This window comes from Ranitomeya variabilis, chromosome 3 (assembly GCF_051348905.1).
Source record: "Ranitomeya variabilis isolate aRanVar5 chromosome 3, aRanVar5.hap1, whole genome shotgun sequence".
In the NCBI taxonomy this organism is placed as follows: Eukaryota; Metazoa; Chordata; class Amphibia; order Anura; family Dendrobatidae; genus Ranitomeya; species Ranitomeya variabilis.
In genome coordinates, this window is record NC_135234.1 from 274,792,888 (window position 1) to 274,813,837 (window position 20,950).

Consider the following 20,950-nt stretch of genomic DNA (forward strand, 5'->3'; position numbering starts at 1 on the left):
CGCAGCTTAGCAGTCTATAGGAAACTTCATAGGAATCAAGCAGAAAGTCTATGAAGCACAGTTATTCTTGAGGATACTTGACACGACTAAATCCTTGTCTTAGTCCAGACACAGATAGAAGATATGCTTATTAGGCAGTTCAAATCATATCTTAGCTCAACCAGGGAGGCCTGGTTAATAGTCTCAGGTTATTGCAAAGCATCAACAGCTTACATGTCCAGTGTTAAGTCCTTCTCAGTCCCTGGCTTACTAGAGGTAGGGATCCCATAGAAATGACACGCAGCACAAAAGGTTGTGTGATCATATACAGGGAAAGCCCAGGAGCGCGTCTGACCCACTGAGCTCTACCCCTCCTTTATAAAAAGAGTTAAACATTTTACAGACATGCGTACAAGCGCTCATATTTCACATCCTTATACAATAACAGCCTATACTAGAGATAAGGTTCAGCTTGGTATGTAGGTAAAAGGTTACAATATCAAAAAGGAATGCGTCCATAAAAGGAAATGTCAACTTTGCTTATATAAGCCAGATGTCTCAGGAGAAAGACACAATGGATTCTTTCAGTCTGATCTCCACAATTCCCCCCTTTGACATATTCCTTTTATTTATTACCATAGGGCCAAAGACAAAGCCTTTATTTTTGGTATTACACATACACACACTTATATTCAATAAGAGAATCAAATCTAGTATTAATTCTTCTATCGCAAATTATTTTCTTCTTTAGCAGTATACTAAAATATAAAAACAAAAATTAGTACGGTAATATTAATTAGAATCACTAGAAGATAACATAAGAAAAGAAAAAAAAAAACTTTATACTCTTGCATCTATTACACAAAGTTTATTTGAAATTATGAAAGTAGCCGGGGTTAGGCGTCCTAATGTACAAGTACCCTTTATACCTACGGGAAGCCATTTATATGCTCCTTCTCCGCATATCCAAAATGTACCTTCAGGCAGATCCCATAGAGCTGAGTGCTGCAATACCAATCTGTGAGCTAAATCCACAAATCTAGATACATTCTGAAGCATACACCAAGAGGGTTTTTGTCCCAAGGGGCTACAGTACCCGGCTGCGGGATTCCCACATACAGGCATTCCATTGACATACTCATCAGATTCATTACAAACCAGGTTCCCCGGTTTGCTTGTACAACTGTTTACATCACCTTGGGGGAACAACTCAGAATGTTCCCATTTTCTATTATGTATGTATCTTTCCAATACTACAGGTTTGAAAGCATCAGAGGAAGGGACGGTTGTACTGAAACTGAGCTGTAGATTTTCAGTGGGGACCTGTCCTAGATCAGTTAATCCAGTCTTATTCCTAGGTACCCATTTTCCTCCCCTGAATGCTAAATATTGTAGATGTGTATTACTCCCTGAGAGATTACCCTGCCACCAAGGAAATTCTACCCATCCCACAATTGGTATGGCGATTGTAGTATTCCACAGCCTAGCATTACCAGTTTGGTTGTTGGCCAGGTTGTCTGAACAATTAGGCCAAGCGAATATTTCTTCTGCTGATACGGGAACTGCTAGAAAAGGTATACTTGTGGCTGATACCGGTGAATGGGTACAGATCCAACAATCTGCCAGGGGTTGTGTATTATTTAACAAGTCATGCACTAATTTTCTATGATGTTGTACGAATCTATTGTTCAAAGGGGCTAGAGATTTTAGTCTATCCCATGCCTCCGTTGAGATTAACATTATTAACATCAATATCATGAGTTTTGTACTGCTTTTTTGCAGTGGCTTGCATGTATCCATGATGCCTTTCCTTCAAGCTTGACTGATGTAGGTGTTGTCAACAGGACTTGGAAGGGTCCGTCAAACCTTGGTTCTAGAGCCTTTCTGGTGTGTCTTTTTACATAGACTTGATCACCTGGTTCCAACTTGTGACTTCCTTCAATGTTGTCAGGATCTGGAAGGGAAGCAAAAACTTGTGCATGCACCTTAGTTAATTGTTTCTGAAGATTTTGCACATAAGAAGTCAATGACTCAATATTTAACACAAGTTGTTGTGGAAAATAACATCCTAAATTGGCAGTCCTGCCAAACAAAATTTCATATGGAGACAGTTTAGTCTTACCCCTTGGGGTATTGCGTATTGAGTAAAGGGCCAGTGGAAGGCATTCTGTCCAAGGCTTTCCTGTTTCAGCCATGGCTTTCTGTATTTTTAATTTTAAAGTTCCATTCATGCGTTCCACCTTACCAGAACTTTGAGGATGGTATGGAGTGTGTAACTGACTTTCAACACCCAACATTTTCAGTACATTTTGAAATATTTCTCCAGTGAAATGAGTACCCCTATCTGACTCGATCACTTCAGGGAGACCGTAACGGGGTATCAGTTCGGCAACTAGCTTTACAGCAGTGTTTTTAGCTGAAGCCTTCCGAACTGGATAGGCCTCTGGCCACCCTGAGAACATGTCCACACACACCAACACATACTCATACCCATTACTTTTTGGCAGCTGGATAAAGTCTATTTGTAATCGCTGAAACGGATAGAGAGGTCGGACGTGGTGCTTCATAGGGGTCTTTGTCGTCTGTCCGGGATTATGTGCCAGGCATATAACGCATGCAGCACAATAGTCTCTTGCGTAGTTGCCAAAACCTGGAGCCAACCAGACTTGCTTTGCCAGTAGTGTCATTGCATTTGCAGACACATGAGTAGGGTGGTGCAGTCCACCAACTACAATCGGGTACCAGGCTCTAGGTAGACATATTAGTCCATCTTTCTTCCAAATTCCTGCTTGTTCTTCTGCCCCTTCCTTTTTCCACCTGTCCCTCTCCTCTTCTCCTGCATCTTCCTGTGCTTGTCTCAGTCTATCTTCAGTATTTTCTGTGGGGTTTACAGTATGAACCTGCTGTAAGGGTTTGACTGCCGCTGCTTTGGCTGCTTTATCAGCCCTATCATTTCCCCTAGATTCCCTAGTGTCGAGTCTCACATGTGCAGCTACCTTAATTACTGCTACTTCTTTTGTTTCTTGTGCAGCCTCTAAGATCTGTTTGATCAAAGAAGCATGTTTTACAGGTTGTCCTGACGCTGTCATGTAACCTCTAGCTCTCCAGATTACTCCAAAATCAAACACAATACCATGTGCATACCTAGAATCAGTGTATATATTAGCTGTCTGATTCTCAGCTATTTTTAGCGCTTCAATTAATGCTGTTAGTTCTGCTTCTTGTGCAGACTGTTTTGGTGGAAGTGGTTCTGCTTTGAGAGTTTCAGATTCTGACACAACTGCATACCCTGTATGGAAGTTACCTGTGTCATCTGCAAACCTACTACCGTCTATAAACAGCTCTAAATCTGGATTTTGAAGTGGTGTTTCGGATACATTGGGTAAGCCTGCTGTTTCTTGTAAAATGAGCTCTGTACAATCATGTGTGTCTGTAGGGAAAAAATTTGCGTGTGGATCAGTGTCCTTATTCCCCCCTTCAGACTCGAGAGGTAGCAGTGTAGCTAAATTGAGAGTCTGAAGCCTAGCAAATGTGATAGTAGAGGGAAGCAGCAAAGAACACTGTAGCCGCAAATGTCTGGCCATGGAAATGTGTTTTGGTTGGACCTGGTTTAATATCCCATAAACATCATGTGTAGTTTGAACTGTGAGTGGATGCTCTAGGACAATTTCTGATGCTTTGTCCAACAATAGTGAGACAGCAACAACTACACGTACACAGGTTGGCGCTGCTCTAGCTACGGGATCTAACCTTGCTGAAAGATATGCAATTGGTCTTTGTTTCCCTGCATGCTTCTGGGTAAGAACTCCTGTAGCATGGGAATCAACTTCTGCAGCCATAAGCTGAAATGGTTTGGTGTAGTCTGGTAGCCCTAACGCTGGAGCTGAAACAAGGGCATCTTTTAATTGTTGGAACGAAATCTGACCTTCTTTTGTCAACAAATAAGGTTCACTTTTTACACAGTCATACAGTGGTTGCATTAGTTGACTGGCATGTATAATCCATTGTCTACAATGAGACACTATTCCTAAAAATGCTCGTAGCTGTTTATGATTTCTAGGCTCATTCATCTGTCTTATTGCTTCAGTTCTTTGAGGTGTAAGATGCTTTTTACCTTGAGAAATGCAATGACCTAGAAAGACCACTTTGATCTGACAAACTTGTAGCTTTTGTCTATTCACTTTACACCCTTCTTTTTCTAGAAAACATAGTAAACTCACAGTGGACCTTTCTGCAGTTTCTAGATCTGGGCAGCAAAGTAGTATGTCATCCACATACTGTAAAATTACTACCTGTGATTCAGGTTCAAACCTTTGAAGAACTGTTTGTAGGGCATTTGAATAAAGAGTAGGGGAGTGTATCATTCCCTGTGGAAGGCGTGTCCACGCCAACTGTTTGCCCTTAAATGTAAATGCAAACAAATGCCAACTATCTTGGTGTAAAGGAACCGAGAAAAATGCATTTGAAAGATCTATTACAGTAAACACTTGAGAACTGGCTGGTATCTGTGATAGTAACGTATGAGGATTGGGTACAACTGGGGTGATTGGATCTAGAACTTTGTTTATTTCTCTTAGATCATGTACCATACGATATTTGGGCATGGAACCCTTATCAAGAGTTCTCTTCTTGACTGGATACAGAGGAGTGTTAGCAGGTGATTGTATCTCTACCAAAACTCCTTTCTCTCTATATCCCTCTATCTGTTTTGTAATTGCTAATTCCTGCTGGGCACTCACAGGGTATTGTCTGAGCTGTGGGAGAACAGCTCCTGGTTGCACAGATAATTTTACAGGAGAGATATGCAATAATCCCACATCAGTGTCACCCTGTGCCCACAGTGTTTCTGGGACCGTTGAGAGGTCTAGATCTGTGTTGTACTCTTTTTCTTCAGTATAATCCTCAAAAGCCTGAATTCTAACATATTGTTCTAATGTTTCTGCATCATCAGGGATAGTCAGCATAACTGTGCCGTCTTCCCTAAAATTGATGTTAGCTTCTAATTTCTTTAGTACATCAGTTCCTAACAGACATGTTGGGGCACCTCTGGCATACAAAAATCTGGATGCAAAACATTTAGGTCCTAATGAGACCTCTAGGGGCACAGTATATGGCAGTGTTCGAATTACCCCATCATAACCCTCAGCAAAAGTTGTTTGTTCTGAAATATCTTCCGGATTCGGAAGAAAATCTTGATTCAAAATTGAGGAAGTTGCACCTGTATCTATCAAAAATGGAATCTCTCTCCCCCCCACATTCACCTGTATCATAGGTCTTCTAGCTGGTAGGGAAGTTTGTAACACATCGAGTCAATCTGAATCTGGTATGGGACCATCTATGATGGTAGATTTCTGCTGGTTGTCCGTTTGGGAAGGGTTATTTCTGGGAACAAATTTGCCTGACTTTATATCTGCCAACTTCTTCCTGCACTCTCTTTGGAAATGACCTGGCTTTTTACAGTAGTGGCAAGGAAAATTGTGTCTCACTCTTCCTCCTGTATTAGCTTGTGCTATTCTAACAGGCTTACGATTCTCTCTCATATCCATGGCTATTCCTAAACATCGTTGTTTCACAATATTTGGTTGTTCAATTGTTCTCCAATCTGGAGTAGAGGATTTAAATTTTTCTCTGATTTTCGGATCTAGCCCCTCTATTAATTGTTTTGTAAAAAGTCTCCTTACTGAAGCATCAGTCAAATCCAATCCTTCATCCCTAAAGCTATTTTCTAGTTCTTGACTATATTCTTCAATACTTTGCCCAAATTTCTGCATAATCACACCTGTAGACCCCCTTTCCCTCTGTTTTCCTCTCATGAAAATTATTAATGCCTCTGTGAACTGGGTACCTGATGCTTCTGTCTGTAAGGCACCCCCTTCTGCCACTGGTCTATTGGGCTGTAGGTGTGTCAATAATTCCTGAAAAAGTCCGGGGGACATTTTCATTCTACATAATTCTTCCCCGTCCGCCCAGACCCCAGCATGAGTCTGCATGATTTGTTGTATATATTGTGCAAATCGGATAGGATATTGAGTGGGATCAGGCGCATTATGCAGGAGGGACATACCCTCAGCAGGGGACCAAGGAAAGTATTGTCTGGTCTGATGATACCTGGTGTTCATTACCCCGTCAGCACCAGGTTCCCTAAAGGGTCTTGGTACTACCCTAACAGGGGCAAGTACAGCGCCATATCTAGGTGTACCACAGGCTAGGCAATCATTTCTCCAATCTGGATTTTGTTGTCCACAGTGTGAACATTCCCATCCTCCTACCCCACCAAGATTGGGATACAAGGCTGGAAATTGTTTTCCTCCTTCTGCTCTTCCAGATGGTACAAATGATTGGGCTTTTGGATCTAGGTAAGAAGGTGGAATACATCCTTTCCTTCCTATAGACCATTTGAAAGTGTCTGGATCATATCTCCAATTTTCTTCTCTTGCTGTTTTTGAGACCTCTATCATACAGTGTATGATTTCTTCCCACCCATTGTCTTTGATAATTCCACCTCGTTCTTTACTCAGTTTTTCCCATTCTGTACTGAACATAAGTGCTTCTGAAATTCCCAATTTTTCTCTTACCCTTCTAATCTGCCTTCTGACTGTCTTTCCACATCTTTCCTGTATGATATCTGCTGCTTCCACTTGTCCTAAGACGGTTTTTGTCTGTTTATTTCCCATTTTTCTTTTTCAATATTAGCTATGACTACCCTAGGTGACGTTTGGACAATCACTTACTCTATGGTGATGTCTCGTTGCCTTCTCTCCTAGGGAGCTAAAATATTGAAAGGCTTGTCTGCTCCATTTCTTCTAATATGCAGGACGTACTTAAGTGCTATTATGCACGCAAACAGACCCAGCAACACCATACAGATCACAAAACTTTCTGTGTCAGTTAGCATACTTGTCCCAGGCTCATGATTCCGCGTCCTGGGCTCATTCTATCAAACCTTATCCAGAAATGAAGGAGGTTTAAGCACTTAATAAGAGTCAAGCATGGGCGGAGAAGAAGAACGCAACCACATGACCCAGTTAGGCTGACTTCTGTGTATAAGGCTTATACCCCAACTATTTCGGCTTATTTTCTACGCACTTTTGCTCTTCTTTCACAACATACCACAACCTTCACACTGTTCACACACTGCCAGGGACAGGACTCATAAGTCTATACAATATGGTAACCCGAGTTTTATAGGTATCTACTCACTACTAGACTAACCCAGCGTGACACGGCTCATAGAGATCTTTCGGATAATACAGGGCAGATAAAAGAGAACTAATAATGTCTCTTACCTGGCCAGGTTTTTCAGTTCATTTGCCGTCCATTATCCCAGATCTCCGTTGTCCGTATCCGCAGGTAAATCTCGAGCAAATACTCTTTTCTCAGGTCCCTGTTCGGTGCGCCAGAGTAATGTTAAGTCCTTCTCAGTCCCTGGCTTACTAGAGGTAGGGATCCCATAGAAATGACACGCAGCACAAAAGGTTGTGTGATCATATACAGGGAAAGCCCAGGAGCGCGTCTGACCCACTGAGCTCTACCCCTCCTTTATAAAAAGAGTTAAACATTTTACAGACATGCGTACAAGCGCTCATATTTCACATCCTTATACAATAACAGCCTATACTAGAGATAAGGTTCAGCTTGGTATGTAGGTAAAAGGTTACAATATCAAAAAGGAATGCGTCCATAAAAGGAAATGTCAACTTTGCTTATATAAGCCAGATGTCTCAGGAGAAAGACACAATGGATTCTTTCAGTCTGATCTCCACACCAGCAAGTGCAGATGGAAGTAAACACAAGCAGCAGATGAAGGCGGATTACTGGAAACTTGCATATGCAGCAGGAACTCAGAGCAGAGTAGCAGGATCACCACACAGGTTAACAGGAGCAGGTGTGTGGCCAGGGAGTAATCAGAGGTCAGGAGCTGGATTCAAGGCAGACTACTCTAGCACAGACTGAAGGCTGGGGTGGAGTTTTATAGCAGGAAGACACAGTGCACATGAGACCAAAGACGCCATCTTGGAAAAGGGCAGTAATGCACAAAAGGTAAAAAATGTTCAGAGTCCTGACAACTTTTTGGTCACAACCATAAACTTTACGTTTGGAGACAGGTGAGCAAGGCCTATAATGAAAGGAACACCATTCCTACTGTAAAGCACAGAGGTGGACCGATGATGTTTTGGGGATGTGTGGGCTACAAAAGCACAGGAAACTTGGTCAAAGTTGAAGGAAATATGAATGCAGCATGTTGTCAGCAAATACTGGATGTAAATTTGCACTCATCAGCCCAGAAGCTGCGCATGGGATGTACTTGGATGTTCCAACATGACAACAATCCAAAACACAATGGCAAGTCGACCTGTCATTGGCTACAGCAGAACAAAGTGAAGGTTCTGGAGTGGCCATCTCAGTCTCCTGACCTCAGTATCATTCAGCCACTCTGGAGAGATCTCAAGCGCGCAGTTCATGCTAGACAGTCCAGGAATTTACAGGAACTGGAGGCTTTTTCCCCAAGAAGAGTGGGCAGCTTTACCATCTGAGAAAATAAAGAATCTCATCCACAACTACCACAAAAGACTTCAAGCTGTCATTAATGTTAGACGGGGCAATACATGGTATTAAGAAATGGGGTATGTGAACTTTTCATCAGGGTCATTTGGATGTTTTGGGTTGTCATCATGATTTAAAATAGAAAACACAGTAGATTCTCTGAAAAAAGGCCAACAAAGCAAAAATTCTGCTGGGGTATTTAAACTTTTGACCACAACTGTATATGAAAAATTATGCGACCAATGAACAACCTATTTGAAAACCCTGCTAAACACATAGAGGCCTGGGCTTACAACATTGAATTTTACCCAAAAAGAAAGGAGGTTGTTCTATCAATTTTGTTTGTCATCTAAATCAAATGTGAAATGCTCTAGAGTGTACAGTTATATGAAAAAGTTTGGGCACCCCTATTAATCTTAAGCTTAATGTTTTTTAAAAATTGTTTTTTTTGCAACAGCTATTTCAGTTTCATATATATAATAACTGTTGGACACAGTAATGTTTCTGCCTTGAAATGAGGTTTATTGTACTAACAGAAAATGTGCAATCTGCATTCAAACAAAATTTGACAGGTGCATAAGTATGGGTACCTCACCAGAAAAGTGACATTAATATTTAGTAGATCTTCCTTTTGCAAAAATAACAGCCTCTAGTCACTTCCTGTAACTTTTAATGAGTTCCTGGATCCTGGATGAAGGTATTTTTGACCATTCCTCTTTACAAAACAATTCCTGTTCAGTTAAGTTTGATGGTCGCTGAGCATGGACAGCCCTCTTCAAATGATCCCACAGATGTTCAATGATATTCAGGTCTGGGGACTGGGATGACCATTCCAGAACAGTGTAATTGTTCCTCTGCATGAATGCCTGAGTAGATTTGGAGCGGTGTTTTGGATCATTGTCTTGCTGAAAGATCCATCCCCTGCGTAACTTCAACTTTGTCACTGATTCATGAACATTACTGTCAAGAATCTCCTGATACTGAGAGGAATCCATGCGTCCCTCAACTTTAACAAGATTCCCGGTGCCAGCATTGGCCACACAGCCCCAAAGCATGATGGAACCTCCTCCAAATTTTACTGTGGGTAGCAAGTGTTTTTCTTGGAGTGCTGTGTTTTTTTGCCGCCATGCATAACGCCTTTTTGTATGACCAAACAACTCAATCTTGGTTTCATCACTCCACAGGACCTTCTTCCAAAAAGAAATTGGCTTCTCCAAATGTGCTTTTGCATACCTCAGCCGACTCTGTTTGTGGCGTGCTTGCAGAAACGGCTTCTTTCGCATCACTCTCCCATACAGCTTCTCCTTGTGCAAAGTGCATTGTATAGTTGACCGATGCACAGTGACACCATCTGCAGCAAGTTGATGCTGCAGCTCTCTGGAGGTGGTCTGAGGATTGTCCTTGACTGATCTCACCATTCTTCTTCTCTGCCTTTCTGATGTTTTTCTTGGCCTGCCATTTCTGGCCTTAACAAGAACTGTACCTGTGTTCTTCCATTTCCTTACTATGTTCCTCACAGTGGAAATTGACAGGTTAAATCTCTGAGACAGCTTTTTGTATCCTTCCCCTGAACAACTATGTTGAATAATCTTTGTTTTCAGATCAGTTGACAGTTGTTTTGAGGAGCCCATGATGCCACTCTTCAGAGGAGATTCAAACAGGAGAACAACTTGCAAGTGGCCACTTTAAGTAGCTTTTCTCATGATTACATACACCTGGCTATGAAGTTCAAAGCTTAATGAGGTTACAAAACCAAAAAAAGTGCTTTAGTAAGTCAGTAAAAAGTAGGTAGGAGTATTTAAAACAATAAAATGATAAGGGTGCCCATACTTATGCACCTGTCAAATTTTGTTTGAATGCAGATTGCACATTTTCTGTTAGTACAATAAACCTCATTTCAAGGCAGAAACATTACTGTGTCCAACAGTTATTAGATATATGAAACTGAAATAGCTGTTGCAAAAAAAACAATTTTTATAAAACATTAAGCTTAAGATTAATAGGGGTTCCCAAACTTTTTCATATAACTGTATATTGGTCATATATTCAGTATACGGAATGGTTCTTATCATTCTTTCATGCATCAAAGCAAGTAATGCTCATTTCCTTTATTCATAGCTAAAAGCTCCCGTGGAAATTGAAGTTAGATTGGACTCACAGCAAATAGAAAATTATCGAAACACTATTGAGGACATCTTTGGAAGTGAACCACAAAAGTCTAAAGATGTCATGAAGTTGCTTGACTCTTTGTAAAAGAAAGCATATTCATAAAATTGCTATCATTATGGCTATGCAACATGAATAAATATGCTAACATAAAATGTGCATAAAAGTGCTAAAATCTTTTAGATGTATTGAATAAATATAAAATTCCTCAGTTCTGTTTTCTCAGCATAAAATGACTGGGACGTGTTGTGTTAATCTGTCTGAAAATGTTCAGCATTACCCTGTAGAGACTAATTCTGTTTCCATGACAATATGAATGCTTTACTATCATCGGTGTGGTGTGGCAGCATGATCAGAACATGGAGGTAAACAAAATAAATCATTCCTGCAGAAGGAGAATGGAAGCACTGCAGCTTATCCTACATTATTAAAGAACACATGCTATTAATCTATGGCCCATCATTTTGTTAGCAACACGTTGAACCTCATTTATCTAAACTGTCCACCAAGTGAAAACATGGACTTGGTACCTGTAGCAACCAATCAAAGTGTAGCTTTATTTTTATAGAGCAGCTTAACAAGTGAAAGATGAATACTCTGTTACTATGGGCAATAAAACCAGATACATTAGAACCCGTGTATGTTCCTATGTTTAGTTTATAAAGCAATAAACTTCTAAGACTTAGAGTTGATTCTCCATGAATGGATCTGCGTACCCCAAAATCATTTTTTCATTTCATGCAATGGCACATATTGTTAGGTGTCGAGCTCCCGCCGCTGCACAGGGGGAATCTCGAACCATGTCCGCTGCAGTCTCCCATTCTCCTCCAGCCACAGCAGAACCTGCTCAGCGGAGACATCAGTCCCAGCATGTGGCTCAAGCCAGCCAGGCTCTGACTTTGTAGCCAGCACTGATCCACAGCAAGCAGGCCTTTCTGGGAATAAGTCCTGCTTTTCCCATACTGAGCATGCCCACGGGATGACCTCCCATTGGAGGTCAGGGGTTACATGCTCACATCCTGTTGCGGCTCCTATCGGACCATCAGGAAGGTCCTGGAGCGCTACTGCTATAAAAGGTTTGCATGCCCGCTCGGCCATGCACTAGTGTAAACTTATTTACTTGTGTGTGTAGATGAATGCCTGTCGATGGATGAAAGCTCCGAATCATTCCCATCCCTAGTGTTGTTGCCTGCTCACGAACGGTGGAAGCTACCTAGCGCCAGACAGTGCTACTCTGCACATCCAGCACACAAATCAGCGTCTCATCAAGAGAATGTCAAGCATGTTCAAAGCAGTCATCAAAGCAACAGGTGTCTAATTTGAAGAACCTAGACTATAAGACATAATTTCAGTTGTTTCACACTTTTTTGTTAAGTATATAATTCCACATGTGTTAATTCATAGTTTTGATGCCTTCAGTGTGGATGTACAATTTTCGTAGTCATGAAAATACAGAAAAATCTTTAAATGAGAAGGTGTGCAAACTTTTGGCCTGTACTATATATGAAATATATAGCCCTTAGAGCTGCCTATATTGTATCACAGACCGTTATGCTCCCCTCTAATGAATAATAAGTATAGGCTAGTACAGTGGGGGAAATAAGTATTTGATTCCTTGCTGATTTTGTAAGTTTGCCCATTGACAAAGATATGAACACATTGAACAGTCTATAATATTAATGGTAGGTTAATTTTAACATTGAGAGATAGAATATCAAAAATAAAATCCAGAAAATTACATTGTATAAATTTATTTGCATTTTGCAGAGAGAAATAAGTATTTGATCCCAACCATTAAGAGTTCTGGCTCCTACAAACCAGTTAGATGCTCCTAATCAACTCCTTACTTGCATTAAAGACCGCTGTCTTACATAGTCATCTTTATAAAAGACTCCTGTCCACAGACTCAATTATTCAGTCAGACTCTAATCTCTACAACATGGGCAAGACCAAAGTGCTTTATAAGGATGTCAAGTACAAGATCATAGACCTGTCAAAGCTGAAATGAGCTACAAAACCATAAGTAAGACGCCGGGTGAGAAGGAGACAATTGTTGGTGCATTAGTAAAAAAATGAAAGAAATACAAAATGACTGTCAATCGACAGTGATCTGGGGCACTATGCAAAGTCTCACCTCGTGGGGTATCCTTGATCATGAAGAAGGTGAGAGATCAGCCTAAAACTACATGGGGGAACTTGTTAATGATCTCAAGGCAGCTGGGACCACAGTCACAAAGAAAACCACTGGTAACACATTACGCTGTAAAGGTTTTAAATCCTGCAGTGCCCGCAAGTTCCCCCTGCTCAAGAAGGCACATGTGCAGGCCCATCTGAAGTTTGCCAGTGAACACCTGGATGATTCTGTGAGTGATTGGGAGAAGGTGCTGAAGTCAGATGAGATAAAAATTGTAGTCTTTGGCATTAACCGCTGCCTATCACCCAAAGAACACCATCCCCACTGTCAAGCATGGAGGTAGAAACATTATGCTTTTGGGGGTGTTTATCTGCTAAGGGCACATAACTACTTCACCACATCAATGGGAGAATAGATGGAGCCATGTGTAACACCCCAGGTAACCGGTTGTTACAGTGGCATTGCTTTCCTCACGGGGAGAGTGATGTCATGCTTGGAAGCGAGGAAGGATCCCTTTGACATGTATTCAGCACATACAACACTGTTCTGACTCCAGGCCAGATGGGGGAGCTCTACACCCGACTTCAGGGGAGCTGCTCTCTCTGGTCGAGAGGAGGAGTCAGTTGCTAGGCAGTTAGAGTTAGACAGTTGGTGAGAGGAGAGCGAGGAGAGAGGAAGGAAAGCTGGGGCTGTGGAGACAAGTGATTCTGCGGCTCCTGGGAAGGTAAAAGAAAACAGAGCAGTCTGTAGGAGATTGAGAGGGAAAAGAAGCACAGGAGAGTGAAGAGCTGGAGAGAGAAGATGCGACTGGGCTTCCTCTATCCTGGAAATAAACATTAAGGGGGCACCACAGTCAAAAACAGTGGGATCTACACCATGGCCTACAACATCAAACACGGTTAAAGTACAGACAGAAAAGCGTAGGTCATAAAATCGGGGATCACCACACACATGGATTTGGCTAAAGTGAACACAGCTCTTTATTAAAGTGCAATAACCAATCAGAACATATAGTAGAAAAAACATACAACATTTAAAAACAGTTAAAAAAGGAAGCACATTTTTCCTATACACAAAGCCCACAATATGGCTAACACCTGCGCAGGATAACTAGTACCCCTGACCCTAAATAGGGTGCCTATATGGACAGCACTGTGGTTCACTATCCAGTGTTTGGACACCACCCAAGTGAATACCACAGGTAAAAGATAACAAATAAATAACCTCTGGATCACAATCCTCCCTCCTAAAGTGCAAAAAATAAGCAGTTATTGAAGAAAAAAGTTAATATGTGCAAAATAAGCTTGACAGATGCAATAGCCTCCACATGTAGCACCTTCCTATTAAGGTGCAATATGGGCAGTAGAAAGGGAGAATAGTTGCTATATAAGCAGAATTACTAGTGTCCCATCAGTACAAGGTGGTACTGTGCCATCAAAGACAACACAGTGCTGTTGGCTATATAGCCAATGCTGCTCACACTCCTAGAGGATCCCTCTATTAGATGTGCACATGAATCATAATGATCTTAACTCCCATTAGCAGCTATAGCTGACTATGGAAAATAGCAGACGACCTCCCATAAAGCCGAACACATACGATACCATGAGCCAGCTACAAGTGGAGAGCAACCTAGTAATGTCAAGCGCAGGTGAAGCGGTGAACCGACGCATGTCGCCACACTGCAGTGGCTTCGTCAGGGGTAATGACCGCTAAGCATGTTTCAACTTAAATATATGTTCCTTAATTAATCATACCTATTGCAGCTGCGTATGATCTGCCCCCTGGGAATGCAGTTCCATAGTGAAGTGTAGCGCCCCCACTGCCGCAGGGCCGAGGGGTACCCGGTACCGGGCCTCTGAGTCTCTGTTCTGGGGTTGTCACGGTGGCTAGACCCGGTCCGTGACCCTGCTGAGGGGCGTACAGTAATAGGTGTGGGTAGATGATGGTGGTGGTGATGCTGTAGTGGTGCAGTGCAGTAAATAACAAGGACACCAGGTTGCAGTCTCTTTACCTCTTTACTGAAGATCTCTGGGTCCTCAGTCCGGAATCCAGATAACCAGGCTGCGCAAGTCTGGCCGGTCCAATGGCACCTCCAGAGTTCTCTTAACAGGTGGAAATCTGCGCCTTCCTGCTAGCGCTATGTGTTGTGGTCCTTCCCTGCTGTGCTTACGGAAAGTCCCCACAACTGTTGTGTCCGTTTCTTAAGTTCCCTCACAACTCGATTAGATGATGTTCTGCTAATCCTCCGTCCCTCCCTGATGTTACGGTTGGAACGGCACCCGTAGGACGGGTAGGCTCGGAGCTCTTCCGGGACCCTAGAGTCGCCCCTCTCCACAAGTTGCCCCCCAAGACTGCATAGGTGATTTAGGTGAGACAGCCCGCCTTAGACTGACTGTCCTGCCGTTGGTTTAGAGTATTGCTTGAAGCTGAATATTGTAATACTCCCTCGGCGTTCCGGCCGCCGGTTGTGCGCCTCAGTAGGATGTTGCCTCGGTCTTACAGCACGACTCCTACTGGTATTCTCCTTGTTGCTTTGATCTCGTTTCTCACTCAGCACAATCTATCTCGCTTCCAGTCCCTCCTTGGGTACCGCCACTATACTGAGCAGGCACGGTCCCGTTACGTTCGCTCAAGTTGCCAAGCCTCTGTCAGGATCCCACCCCTGACAGGGACCCTACCGAATCTTCTCCCACAACACCCTCTGCCACAAGGTGTTGCCTGGTTCCAACCCAGTCAGCTTTCTCGCTAACTTCCTGCCTGACCCCCATTTTACCCACAATGGTGGGGAGTGGCCTAATGAATAGAACCCTTAGCTCCCCCTGGTGGCCCGGCTGTGAAATGTATTGGTGTCTGTGATACCTGGTCAGATGAACTCCTTCAGTGCCATCAGACGTACCATAGCTCCCCTTAGTGGCGGAGCCACAGTACTGCAATGACCAGGACTCTGGGGCGCTGCAGAAGCATAGCCGCACAAGCACAGGCGCCAACAAAGAGGAAGTACATGGCTGACCCCGGAGTGCTATAGCAACGCTCCAAGCACACAGGAAGCTGCGCCTGCGCACTAGATAGAGTCATCGGTATATGACAGATACGCCGCAGTTACTGAATACAAACTCTTCCTATTGGCCCCGACCAATGAATTTAGGGGGGCTAGCAACATACCTGACCATCAATTGTCTTAAAATTATAAACACATACATTGCTATAAAAATGTGCAGGCACGTAGCATACCTCTGGTGACTGGTAGGGTTGAGCGAAACGGGTCGTTCATTTTCAAAAGTCGCCGACTTTTGGCTAAGTCGGCGTCTCATGAAACCCGATCCGACCCCTGTGCTTGTCGGCCATGCGGTACGCGACTTTCGCGCCAAAGTCGCGTTTCAATGACGCGAAAAGCGCCATTTCTCAGCCAATGAAGGTGAACGCAGAATGTGGGCAGCGTGATGACATAGGTCCTGGTCCCCACCATCTTAGAGAAGGGCATTGCAGTGATTGGCTTGCTGTCTGCGGCGTCACAGGGGCTATAAAGGGGCGTTCCCGCCGACCGCCATCTTACTGCTGCTGATCTGAGCTTAGGGAGAGGTTGCTGCCGCTTCGTCAGAAGCAGGGATAGCGTTAGGTAGGGTCCACTAACCACCAAACCGCTTGTGCTGTAGCGATTTCCACTGTCCAACACCACCTTCGGTGTGCAGGGACAGTGGAAGCTATTTTTTTTTTTTTTCCCTCAGCGCTGTAGCTCATTGGGCTGCCCTAGAAGGCTCCGTGATAGCTGTATTGCTGTGTGTACGCCACTGTGGAAACCAACTGCTTTTTTCAAAGCACATATCCTCTTGTTCCTTCCTTTCTGCACAGCTATCTTTTTTGTTTGTCCACACTTTTTATTTAATTTGTGCATCAGTCCACTCCTATTGCTGCCTGCCATACCTGGCTTACATTACTGCAGGGAGATAGTAATTGTAGGACAGTCCCTGTTTTTTTTTTTTTTTTTTTTTTGTGGAAGATTAAGATTGGCATTTCTGCTACAGTGCCATCCCTGTGTGTGCCATCTCTCACTGAGTGGGCCATAGAAAGCCTATTTATTTTTTTCCTTGATTTGTGTTCTAAAATCTACCTCAACACAAAAACACTACATCAATCAGTGGGAGAAAAATATTGGCCTCAGTCAGGGCTTGTGTGCCACTCCTGTGTGTGCCATCTCTCATTCAGTGGGCCATACAAAGCCTATTTATTTTTTTGTTTCTTTTAATATTATTGGGTTTCTAAAGTCTCCGTGAAAAAAAAAAAAAAAACATAAAAAAACAGTGGGAGAGTAATATTGCCCTTTCAGCTTGTGTGCCAGTCTTGACTCCTGGGTGTGCCACCTCTCTCTCTCTAATTGTGGGCCATAGAAAGCCTATTTATTTTTTTGCTTTTTTTAATATTATTTGGTTTCTAAAGTCTCCCTGAAAAAAAAAAAAAACATAAAAAAACAGTGGGAGAGTAATATTGCCCTTTCAGCTTGTGTGCCAGTCTTGACTCCTGGGTGTGCCACCTCTCTCTCTCTAATTGTGGGCCATAGAAAGCCTATTTATTTTTTTCCTAGATTTGTGTTCTAAAATCTACCTCAACACAAAAACACTACATCAATCAGTGGGAGAAAAATATTGGCCTCAGTCAGGGCTTGTGTGCCACTCCTGTGTGTGCCATCTCTCATTCAGTGGGCCATACAAAGCCTATTTATTTATTTATTTTTTTTTAATATTATTGGGTTTCTAAAGTCTCCGTGAAAAAAAAAAATACATAAAAAAACAGTGGGAGAGTAATATTGCCCTTTCAGCTTGTGTGCCAGTCTTGACTCCTGGGTGTGCCACCTCTCTCTCTCTAATTGTGGGCCATAGAAAGCCTATTTATTTTTTTGCTTTTTTTAATACTATTTGGTTTCTAAAGTCTCCCTGAAAAAAAAAATACATAAAAAAACAGTGGGAGAGTAATATTGCCCTTTCAGCTTGTGTGCCAGTCTTGACTCCTGGGTGTGCCACCTCTCTCTCTCTAATTGTGGGCCATAGAAAGCCTATTTATTTTTTTGCTTTTTTTAATATTATTTGGTTTCTAAAGTCTCCCTGAAAAAAAAAAAAAACATAAAAAAACAGTGGGAGAGTAATATTGCCCTTTCAGCTTGTGTGCCAGTCTTGACTCCTGGGTGTGCCACCTCTCTCTCTCTAATTGTGGGCCATAGAAAGCCTATTTATTTTTTTCCTAGATTTGTGTTCTAAAATCTACCTCAACACAAAAACACTACATCAATCAGTGGGAGAAAAATATTGGCCTCAGTCAGGGCTTGTGTGCCACTCCTGTGTGTGCCATCTCTCATTCAGTGGGCCATACAAAGCCTATTTATTTATTTATTTTTTTTTAATATTATTGGGTTTCTAAAGTCTCCGTGAAAAAAAAAAATACATAAAAAAACAGTGGGAGAGTAATATTGCCCTTTCAGCTTGTGTGCCAGTCTTGACTCCTGGGTGTGCCACCTCTCTCTCTCTAATTGTGGGCCATAGAAAGCCTATTTATTTTTTTGCTTTTTTTAATACTATTTGGTTTCTAAAGTCTCCCTGAAAAAAAAAATACATAAAAAAACAGTGGGAGAGTAATATTGCCCTTTCAGCTTGTGTGCCAGTCTTGACTCCTGGGTGTGCCACCTCTCTCTCTCTAATTGTGGGCCATAGAAAGCCTATTTATTTTTTTGCTTTTTTTAATATTATTTGGTTTCTAAAGTCTCCCTGAAAAAAAAATACATAAAAAAACAGTGGGAGAGTAATATTGCCCTTTCAGCTTGTGTGCCAGTCTTGACTCCTGGGTGTGCCACCTCTCTCTCTCTAATTGTGGGCCATAGAAAGCCTATTTATTTTTTTCCTAGATTTGTGTTCTAAAATCTACCTCAACACAAAAACACTACATCAATCAGTGGGAGAAAAATATTGGCCTCAGTCAGGGCTTGTGTGCCACTCCTGTGTGTGCCATCTCTCATTCAGTGGGCCATACAAAGCCTATTTATTTATTTATTTATTTTTAATATTAGTGGGTTTCTAAAGTCTCCCTGAAAAAAAAAAAAAACATAAAAAAACAGTGGGAGAGTAATATTGCCCTTTCAGCTTGTGTGCCAGTCTTGACTCCTGGGTGTGCCACCTCTCTCTCTCTAATTGTGGGCCATAGAAAGCCTATTTATTTTTTTCCTAGATTTGTGTTCTAAAATCTACCTCAACACAAAAACACTACATCAATCAGTGGGAGAAAAATATTGGCCTCAGTCAGGGCTTGTGTGCCACTCCTGTGTGTGCCATCTCTCATTCAGTGGGCCATACAAAGCCTATTTATTTTTATTTTTTTTATATATTATTGGGTTTCTAAAGTCTCCCTGAAAAAAAAAAAAACATAAAAAAACAGTGGGAGAGTAATATTGCCCTTTCAGCTTGTGTGCCAGTCTTGACTCCTGGGTGTGCCACCTCTCTCTCTCTAATTGTGGGCCATAGAAAGCCTATTTATTTTTTTGCTTTTTTTAATATTATTTGGTTTCTAAAGTCTCCCTGAAAAAAAAAATACATAAAAAAACAGTGGGAGAGTAATATTGCCCTTTCAGCTTGTGTGCCAGTCTTGACTCCTGGGTGTGCCACCTCTCTCTCTCTAATTGTGGGCCATAGAAAGCCTATTTATTTTTTTCCTAGATTTGTGTTCTAAAATCTACCTCAACACAAAAACACTACATCAATCAGTGGGAGAAAAATATTGGCCTCAGTCAGGGCTTGTGTGCCACTCCTGTGTGTGCCATCTCTCATTCAGTGGGCCATACAAAGCCTATTTATTTTATTTTTTTTTTAATATTATTGGGTTTCTAAAGTCTCCCTGAAAAAAAAACAAAACATAAAAAACAGTGGGAGAGTAATATTGCCCTTTCAGCTTGTGTGCCAGTCTTGACTCCTGGGTGTGCCACCTCTCTCTCTCTAATTGTGGGCCATAGAAAGCCTATTTTTTTTTTTTTTTTTTTTTTTTTATTAGTATTTGGTTTCTAAATTGTCCCTGAAAAAAACATTTTATCTTATTTGGTTTCTAAAGTCTCCCTGAGAAAAAAAAAAAAAAAAATTAGGTGGGAGAATAATATTGACATTAGTGCTTGAGTGACAGTCCTGCGTGTGTGTCATCTCTGTGATTTTGTGCCACAGAAAACAGAGTGTGTAACATTGTGCCTGATTTTCCTTGTGGTCTCACCAACCTGTTAAGGGATATAGAAATCATACTGAAGTTATAGCTCACCGTGTAAGTTGTTTGACAGCAACAAATAAAGTTACTTTGGTTAATTTTTTAAAACAATGAGGAAGTCTGGTGCAAGAGGTCGTGGCCGTGGGCGTTCATTGTCAGCTGGTAATGATGGTAGTGGTAGTGGAGCATCAGGTGGTCGTGGGGATAAAAATATTCCACCTAAGTCTGGAGCTCTGGAGCCAGTTTCGTCGTCTGGCTACACAAGGCCTCGAACGCTCTCTTTTCTGGGAGTAGGAAAAACGCTTTTAAAGCCGGAGCAGCAACAGCAAGTTTTGGCTTACATTGCAGACTCAGCCTCTGGCTCTTTTGCCTCCTCTTCTGAAACTGGTAAATGTAAAAGCAGCGCGTCGCTTGTGGATGTTCACGGTCAGGGACAAGTCGCTTCCTTGTCCTCCTCAGCAAAAACTACAACAAGAGAGAAGGATGCAGCAGGCGACACAACGGGTCACTCCATGGAGCTCTTTACACATACCGTCCCTGGCTTAGAAAGTGAAACACTTAACAGGCCATGCCCATTACAAGTAGATTCTGACATGGAGTGCACTGATGCACAGCCACAGCCAGAGTACTATGCTGCTCCTTTGACTCAGACCACCACATTGCCCTCTCAGGGTACAGATCCACAATCAGACCCTGATGAGACTATGTTGCCCCGCCACGAACGCTATACCACAGACCGACACAGTGACACAGACGAAGTTGCACACGAGCTCGAAGAGGAGGTAATAGATGACCCGGTTGTTGACCCCGATTGGCAGCCATTGGGGGAACAGGGTGCAGGCAGCAGTAGTTCAGAAGCGGAGGTGGAGGAGGGGCCGCAGCAGGCATCAACATCGC

General features: G+C 42.3%; 1 long non-coding RNA gene across 2 annotated transcripts in view; it reads left to right on the forward strand.

Annotated features, from left to right (window-relative positions):
• LOC143818163 (uncharacterized) overlaps positions 1–10,926 on the forward strand; it is a 41,297-nt gene extending 30,371 nt beyond the window's left edge. For both annotated transcript variants that reach the window (XR_013224352.1, XR_013224351.1), the window contains exon 4: positions 10,642–10,926. This is a non-coding gene — a long non-coding RNA (uncharacterized LOC143818163). The remainder of the gene's footprint in view (positions 1–10,641) is intronic.
• The last annotated feature ends 10,024 nt before the right edge of the window (positions 10,927–20,950 follow it).